This window comes from Mastomys coucha, unplaced genomic scaffold (assembly GCF_008632895.1).
Source record: "Mastomys coucha isolate ucsf_1 unplaced genomic scaffold, UCSF_Mcou_1 pScaffold12, whole genome shotgun sequence".
Lineage (NCBI taxonomy): Eukaryota > Metazoa > Chordata > Mammalia > Rodentia > Muridae > Mastomys > Mastomys coucha.
Genome location: NW_022196894.1, coordinates 13385361 through 13394297, shown reverse-complemented (window position 1 = coordinate 13394297; position 8937 = coordinate 13385361). Strand labels below are relative to the sequence as shown.

Here is an 8937-nt window from a genome sequence, read left to right as displayed (position 1 = left end):
GGCAGGGGGCGTGCCGTGTGTCAGGGACTTGACGGGGTGTTGGGAGTGGAGTGGGCGTGGGTGTGTGCGGTTGGGGCTTGGGGAGCTGGGGGAGTGGGCTGCAGTGGGTGATGGCGCCTTCTGTTGTGAAAGGAATCTTCCCAAGTTCGTTACCCCTAGGATACTCTTCCTAGTTAGTTTGTTCTTTCTCCCAAAGCTTCAAGAATATGACCAGCTTGTTCTTCAAAACCTAAAGGTGTGCCCTTACAAAAAGTTTTTATTAGGAATTGTACAGCCTGTTTTCAATATCCTGCTGTTTAAGCCTCACTAAATTCCTGCGCTCAGTTGACCTTAGTTCCCTGGCGCTTCCTTCTCAGAAGTAGGTTTGCCTACCTCCCTGAGGGCAAAAGTCAGACACTCACATGTTTACTTTTTTTTTTTTTTAATATTTTGAATCGTAAAAAGAAATCTTTACTTTCATTTTGTAAAATGATTGAGCAAGCAGCTTTGAGTATTTAAGTATGATCAAGTGTTGAGAATGATAAATGTGCTGTCTAGTCCTTCTCCTGAAGCTGTAGAGGGTAAATGGCAGAAAATTGTGATGGATGGTATGTTAAGTGTGTGCTCATGGTTAGCTAAGTCAGGATGTGAGATGATGCATGAACTGGATCACAGAGAGTCCTCTGTAATCATTTCCTGTAGAAGTAAGAAACTGATAAAGTATTCTGGAATCTCTTCCAGTTCTAGCTGTGAGTTCCAAACTGAATGAAAATGTTATTAAGTGAAAATGTTTTGCTTTGTCGTCGCATTTTGTCACTAGCTGTTTTCAAGACAGACACTGGGCTGAATCAACCTTAGTTATGTTAGTTGATTTATTTTCAAATGCTTTGAAGAGACGATCAAAATATGAAACATCCTCATTCAAGAGTCACAGTATAGTCTATAAATTATTTCTGTAAAGCAGCTATGCTTGTAGGAGAAAAAGTTCTGTTTGCTCTTTTATTTATTTGTGTCCTTCCCACCCACCCCGCCTCCACCCCCCACCTACGGGAGTAGAATTCAGGGCACCTGTCTAAGCAGGCTACTGCTCAGTATGCCCAACTATCCTGTTTTATTTCACCCATCACCTTGACCTTCTCCTAATTTTTAAATTTGTTCTTCTTCTAATTTTCAATTTTTAAAAATATATTTGAGCACACTATAGCTGTCTTCAGACATACCAAAAGAGCATATGAGGTCCTATTACAGATGGCTATGAGCCACCATGTGGTTGTCAGGAATTGAACTCAGGACCTCTGGAAGAGCAATCAGTGCTTTTAACCACTGAGCCATCCCTCTAGCCCTCCTTCTAATTTTAAAATTCAAAGAGAATCTCTAGCAATTTCAGAAATAGCGTACCTATGAACAGTAGAGGAGGTTCAGCAGGTAAATTAGATACTTGCTGCCAAACCTAGGACCTGAGTTTCATCCCTGGTACCTACATGATGTAAGGAGAGAATCAGTTCTGGTGGGTTGTGCTCACATGAGTGCTCCCCCCACACAGTGAGGAAATACAGTTTTAAGAGAAATAAACATGAGCCTTCTAGTTTTGTTACATTGTATCAGTATTGCCCTTCCTGTGAATCAGCCTATTCTGGTGTTATTGTCAACCTTGGGAAATAATTACTTGTATCTGAATAGGTGTGGCTATTCCCTTCACATAATAAAACTGTAGCAAATGAAGGAGAAGGATCTAGTTTTCTAAAACCCTGGATTACCACCACACCTTGTTGAATGTAAGGAATGTAAGAAAAAAAGTGTAGAGGTTTTTTCCTTTGAATCAAATATGGCTTCCTTATTAAATCTCACCAAACCATCCATTATTAAATAACTGTGTCCCTTCGTGAAAAAAATAAACCAATTTAAATTCTTGGGAAGTGCCAGTTCCTTCATGGGAAAAAATTATATGTAGAAGCCACACAATTGAGATGAATCAGAGTGGAGAGTCCTCCAAAGGAATGCTACTTTTCTTAAACAAGGGAGAAAGTCAAAGAAGACAAGAACTTGGTGGAAACTCTTGTGGTTCCAGGATCTGGAAGGCTGAGCTATGAGGGTTATTGTGAGGGTCAGCATAGGCTAAGACTGCCTCAAAACCAAGCTAGCAGTGACAACAAAACCAAAACAATGCCACCAAGTGGACACTCAGTCGTCGCTGTTCAGCCACTGTTCTGTGGCTATGAAACACTCTTTTTACAGTACTCTTACTGTGTGTCAAAAATAATAAAAGCAAAGTTTACAAACTGCATCTTTACATTTGACTGAATATTAAGTATTCATGTGAGTGAGGTAGAGTTTAAGTGTTTAAGACAGAAGTTTGGGAGTCATGTAGCACTTGTTAATCCAGTTTTTATCACTAGCTATGAAATCCCCCTGGAGAGTGGAAGTCATGAGACTTAATAGGATTGGGATGGTTAAAGTAAGGTTATGCACATCAGTTCTCTGAACGCATTTATTCATTTCTATGTCTCCCCAAGTCTGTCACTAAGAAATACTTTGAATGAACGAATGATTGTTCTCCTCCTACATACTATAGTAGCTATTATCTATAGAATACCTTTTTTATTAAGATATTTATTGTGACACACATAAATATAGATGTACATAAATTTATTTCACAAAAAATCATACTAGTAAGAGAATATGATGCCTGTTTCCAGGTGAAGAAATTGATGCACAAAGAGATTCATTAAGTTGATTGGAGAAATTAACTGGTAATTTGGAGCTAGGATTCAAACCTGAAGGTGTCTAGCTTGAGGATGTGTTTACTACTCCCTTAGGCAGTGTCTTCATGAATCCTAAGGCATTCAGAATTAAGAGTAAGAGACTCTAGGAGTATTTTTGACAATTATGGACCCATCGTTTAATTTTTTAAAGAATTTTATTATTTTATGTGTATCTGTGTGTTTTGTCTGCATGTTGATCTATGCACCATGTGCATGCCTGGTGCCCAAGGAGGCAGGAAGGCATTAGATCACCAAGTACTGGCGTCATGGACTGTTGTTGTGAGCCACTATGTGGTTGCTGAGAATTGAACCTTCAGTGCTCTGGAAGAGCAGCCAGTGCCCTTAACTGCTGAGCCATCTCTCCAGCCTCTGAATTCACGTTTTAAGATTTAGAAGACAGCCAAGCATTGTTACCTGTACCTGTAATTCTAGCATGTGGTGCCCGAGGCAGGAAGGTTAGCATGCTTTCAAAGCCCACAACATGAGCGGTTAGCTGCAGGTCAGTCTGCTGTGAAGAATGAGATTCTGTCTCACACCAGCTCAAGCAGCCCCTCTCAAGATCGATTTCTTCATGGTGAAAATTAGTCTTTGCAGACGCGCCTTTCCATGGATTCTAATCCACAACAGGAACCTCAGGTGAAATCTTCTCTATAGGTCTCAAGTGCTATCTGGGGACATTCTTAGCTTTGGGGTTGGTAGGGGCTGTTCTCACATACCTAAAGTATTCCACAACCTGCTAGTCACAGACATTGTTATGTTACACATAGAGGTGGACAGTGGAAGCTTATTAAGGGGTTAAAGACAGCCCGAGATAATTTGATTTATACATTCTAAGGAATATGCACAGTGTAAGATTAAAATGTTTTTGTTAACAGGTGAGAATTTTAGCTTGTTTATATTGTAATTATTGAGTACTTATACTTTTACCATCTTATTTTGGGCTTTATCCGGTTTTTTCTTTTTTCTAGGCCTTCCTTTTTTCTCTTCCAGAGTAGAATATATGAAGGGCTTGTGATTGAGGACATCTTTCCTACTCAGTGTTGTTTCTAACTCTCATTAGCTTATTTCTTTCACTACCACATTATCTCATGAAGCACCTGCAGTGATCACAGCATTCTGTTGAAAACTGAAGTTTGCAGGGGGAAAAAGTCTCTTGTATGGAGTTCAGCCCATGGTCAAGAGTTTACAAAGTTGATTGACCAACAAGAGTTGTAGTGTTTAGGTAGGGCCTTACGTCTGAAAAGGCTTTCCCATTGAGGGGCATCGCAAACACTTGTATGAAGTGGGTAGAAGATGCATTGTAATCTGGAGAGTTTTTAATAATATATTCTACATTTCTCAGCTGCCTCTCCATCTTGTTTTCTTCCCAGAAATGCTTTCTACTGGGTTTAGGACTTACAGTCCTGACTGTAATTCCAGAGATGGAAGTAAGGAGGCCCAGGTCAAGAAGTTTTAGAGAGAGCAATGCTTCTGTTGGCAACTGGTATAGAGGCCATAGTATGCCATTTTGGCAAAGACTCTGTCTGGTTTTTTTGCCCTTGTCCTAAGAATTTACACAAGGCTGAATTAAAAACTAAGGGGCATGGTTTTTTGGCAGAGAAAATTTTAAGACAGTGTAAATAATGTTGAACCAATAAAATACTTATGCAGTTCTATAGAGCTCTTATGTAGCTCTACAGAGAAGAACAAATGGGACTAAAAGAAATACAAAATGTACAGTTTGGAGAAAGAAAAGAGAATGTTAAGGAGATTAATGCCTGTGGTGGTTTGAATATGTCTCAGGGAGGGGCACCATTAGAAGGTATGGTCCTGTTGGAGTAGGTGTGGGCTTGTTGGAGGAAGTGTGCCACTGTTGGGGAGGGATTTGAGACCCTCCTCCTAGCTGCCTGAGGAATCAGTCAGTCTTCTTAGCTGCCTTCTGAGCAACATGTAGCTCCTCAGCTCCTCCAGGGCCATGCCTTTCTGAACACTGCCATGCTCTGCCTTGATGATAATGGACTGAACCTCTGAACCAGTAAGCCAGTCCCAATGAAATGCTGTCCTTTTTAAGAGTTGCCTTGGTCATTGTGTCTCCTCACAGCAATGAAACTCTAATTAAGAAAATGCCACGAAGTGGCTATTTCCTCCTCTGTACTAGAACATTGGGAAGGGCGCCTTCAGGGTAGGATCCCTCCTTGCTAAGTTTACAACTTGTGAGAGGAGAAAGCCTAAGAGGTGGCTCACTTCTAGAAAGCAATTGCTTTAACATACAAAAACTGCTGCTAAGGAGTCAAAGAGTGTGGGGGTCCACCCCAAGTTTGCAGCCAAATTTGGCAGGATTGTTTATGTGTAACTGTGTTGTGAAAGATGCAAGAGAAAAGGGCCTCATGGATTTTTCTTCCACAGTTTTAGAGAGCTGCTGAAGCCAGACAATACATGCCTGTGTAGTTCCTGTAAAGCAGTATAGACCATTGCAAGAAACTGTGAAAGGAAAATGTTTTGGTGGCGCCCCAAAATGTTAAACATGCCAGAGCCATAAGAGTTCTGCCAGGGAGAACTGTAGACGTGGAGTGGAACCAGCCCAGGGAAGAATGTATGCAGTAGTCAAGAGAGCCGAAGGGGTGAAGCACTGGATATGGAGTTAGACCTGATGTTTGGCCAGCTCAGTTCTGGTCTTCCCACAGTCCAATCTTTCCTCAGTATGTCCTCTTTCCTATATATTGGAATAGAAGTGTACATTCTGTGTCATTATATGTTTGTAATATATAATTTGTTTTTTGTTTTACTGGAGGCAGTCTAGGAGTCTTGAAAATGATGTAGTCTGCCAGTTAACAAATTAAAAGGCAGGAAATGTCTGTAACATAACTGGTAACAGCAGAGAAATCTCAAGCACTGCAGACAGAATCAGAGTTAAAGAATGTTGTTTCCTGGGTGTGAGGAGACACATATGTGCAGCAATCACACGGAGAAAAGGCCCTCTTCAAGGAAGAGTGGGGATTTGGAAAACTGACAGTCCAGTTTCTTTTCCAGGCTTGGGAGTTTCAAAGACTCTGAAGAGTTTCCTCTGCTATGTCAGGGTTGCACTGTTTAGAGACAGACTGGATGGTTGATTGGTCTGTAACTATGTGTGATATGTCTTGAACTGGCATCAAGCCAGTCCATAAACAGGGGCCTGCTTGTGGGAAACAAAAGCTGCCAGGCTCTGTTTCAAGCCAGGAGGTCATCTTGTAAATTTACCACCCTATTCCCTAACCATACCTTTCTATCTGTCTGCCTACCAAGGAGTCTGTCTAACTCCTGGTCTCTCAGCCTTGGGCCTCAAAAGAGACTTTGAACATTTGAACAGTGTTAAGACTGTTAAAATTGTGGGACTTTTGAAGTTGGATTAAATAAGATAGCCATGAACCGATGGAAACCAGAGAATGAATGTAGTGGTTTGAAGGAGAAACATCCTTGTAGGCTCTGGTATTTGAACACTTGACATCCAGTTGGTGGGGCTGTTTGGGGGATAATTGACCCTTTAGGAGGTGCATCCATGTTGTAAGGAGTATAACACTGGAGTCAGTCTTTGACAGTTTACAGATTTGACTAACTCTGCTTCCTGGGTGTGGATGCATGTGTGTCAGCTCTCTTTCTGTTTTGGTTATTTGCAATGATGGACTTTTCTGGAGTAGCAAGTCAAAATAAACTCTTCAGGAAGTTGTTCTTGGCATTTTATCACAGCATGAAAAGTACAATGGCCAAAGAATATACGACCCTTCCTTAACATGTCATCTGGGCTCTGGACTTTGGGCAAACTTTTTCCTTATTCCTCGCTGATTCCTAATTGGAGCCTTTGTACCTGTCATAGATCTTTCCTGCATTGCTGTTGTCCTTAGTCCTACAATACCCTTGGATCTATGCTGCTGCTAATTTATATCAACTGTGTGTGCAGTGAGCTCACCTGACCTTTCACTTCTGACCTGGCATTTACTCTCCTTTTTGTAGCCCTCCTCCTAATTTGGAGCACAGTGAGTAGTCTTAGCCCACATGGGGCATCTTCTTTCCAGTTTATGTTTTTGACACCTTTCTTGAATATTAGGCTACTATAGTTATATGGCTCTACTTTGCTCCATTGATCCACATGCAGTTTTGTGCCAGTTGATTCCCTTAGTAAAGTTAGTTCTTGGGGTTTTGTTTTTGTTTTGATGCTATTAATGGGACTCTTTTCCTTAGTTTCTCTCTGTGTAAGTTTATTAATACTATATATAAAAGCTACCAATTTATATATGTAGATTTTGTATCTTATAACTTTTCTGAAAATTGTAAGAAGACTTTTTTCTTTTTTGATAGACTCTTAGGGATTTTCAAGTATAGGATCCTGCCATCTGCAAATAAGAATAATTTGACCTCTTTTTCTATTTAGTTTTTTTCTTGGTCTTATTGATCTATCTAAAACTTGGAGCACTATTTTGATTGGAAATTATTCTAGAGTCCAGCAGAAATTCTCTTAGCATAATGTTGGCTATAGGTTTGGCATATATAGCCTTTATTATGCTGAGGAATATTACTTTAGGACTTTTTAATCACAAAAGATGTAAAAGTTCATTCAAGTCCCTTTCTGTGCCAGTTGAGATGATCATATGTTTTTTAAGTCTATTTTTGTGTTTTGTTACATTTATTGATAAGTATATCTTGAATCTTTTCATCCCTGGGATGAAAATAGCCTGTTATGGTATATAATATTCTTAGTGTTCTTAAGAATTCTTAAGAAACTTTCAACCTCATTGGTAATAAGCAAAGATGTTATTACATGCCCCTCAATATGGCTGAAGTTGAAAAGACTGAACTAGAAGTTGTTGGTCATGATAGTGAATATGAAGCCAGAATTGTCATGTGTTGCTGACTTGGAATTGGTGCATGTAGTTTGAAGAATGGCTGACCAGTATCTATAGTGGCTATACCAATGACATTTTTAGTCTTGATAAAAATAAATAATAAACATTATTATATGTATATACTGAAATGGCATGTGAACTTATGACCACATCATTTGTGATAGCCTGGAAGTACAAACAATTCAGTATAACATTTCACTATAAATAATAACAGTAAGCTTAAGCTGTATGCAACATTGTGAATGAATGTTTCAGTATTGACAAAAACAGCTCAACCCATAAAACAAAGTCAAAGTCTAGGTACATGAAACTGAGTATTGTGATTAAATTATATTTGGTCTTTTAAGTCTGTGTCATGGTTCCCCCAGTCCCACATTGGCCTCAAATGCTGGAGAACTAACGTAGGGCTGCTTTTTCTTTACTGGGTATCTTCTCTAAGAGTGGTGGCTATTTTTGCTGAAGGAGGTAGTATCAGGGACTGGGTCTGAATTGATTTTGGTGGGGGTGGGGGACTGAAGGGGTGGGGTGTGATAACCACTCCTATTTCTGGAGTGAATTAGCCAGATTAAATACATGTGTTCATTTCTTGACAATCCTTTGAGCTGTATTACACTGTGGATATTCTTGTTATGTTAAATAAAAGTAAAAATTACTTTGAAAATATAACTTTTCTACTAAATTGTTTGACATTTATGGTAGAAGTGATGTTTGACACAGTCAGTTTTGTGGTTGGTGTCCTTACGTACCTTTTATAGAAGCTTAGCAGACTGAAACACAGGAGCAAGAGCATCGATCAGTAAGTCCTCACAGGAGTATGACTTTCCTTTGACATTGCCAGCTGGAGATGTTTGAGTGTGTTCATGAACTGGATGTGATGGACTATGGAGCAGATGGAGGAGACTGAAGGGAGTTTAAAGGTCTTTAAAAGGCAGGAAAACCTGCACTCGATGGACCATGGTCACTTAGAAGAGTAGTAAGTGCCAAGTAAAGTATTTACTTAATAAAGGCTTCCCTTCCTTAAAGGAAAGACCTCAGATGACTATCATACTCTGACATGGATCTTTAGAAACAAGTTTTTATGAGCCTATATAGAAATTCTCCACTTTTACTTTTGCTTTATTGGTATATAAAAACAGGGTTTGAACAAATTTGACTCTGTCTTACAAAAATGCTACTCTTGGTTACCCTGACTGCTTAAGAATGCTTAGGTTCCATCTGGGAATTGCCTCTTCATGTGGATAAGGACTGAACCCTTAGGATTATCGATTCCTTGTTGTGGTTCACAGGGGTCTTGCCTGGGTAGGACTGTTGGTTTCCACGGTTGTGGTTCACAGGGGTCT

At 39.8% G+C, this 8937-nt stretch overlaps 1 protein-coding gene across 4 annotated transcripts in view; it reads left to right on the top strand.

Moving 5' to 3' along the window:
- Positions 1 to 8937, top strand: part of Fgd4 (FYVE, RhoGEF and PH domain containing 4) — a 175418-nt gene that overhangs the window by 943 nt on the left and 165538 nt on the right. Inside the window, exon 1 of one of the 4 annotated variants that reach the window (XM_031363221.1) lies at positions 6616 to 6730. The exons of the other annotated variants lie outside the window; for them this stretch is intronic. The gene's annotated coding sequence lies outside the window, so the exon portion shown is untranslated. Of the gene's footprint in view, positions 1 to 6615; positions 6731 to 8937 lie in introns of those variants that run through there. 4 annotated transcript variants of the gene reach the window in all.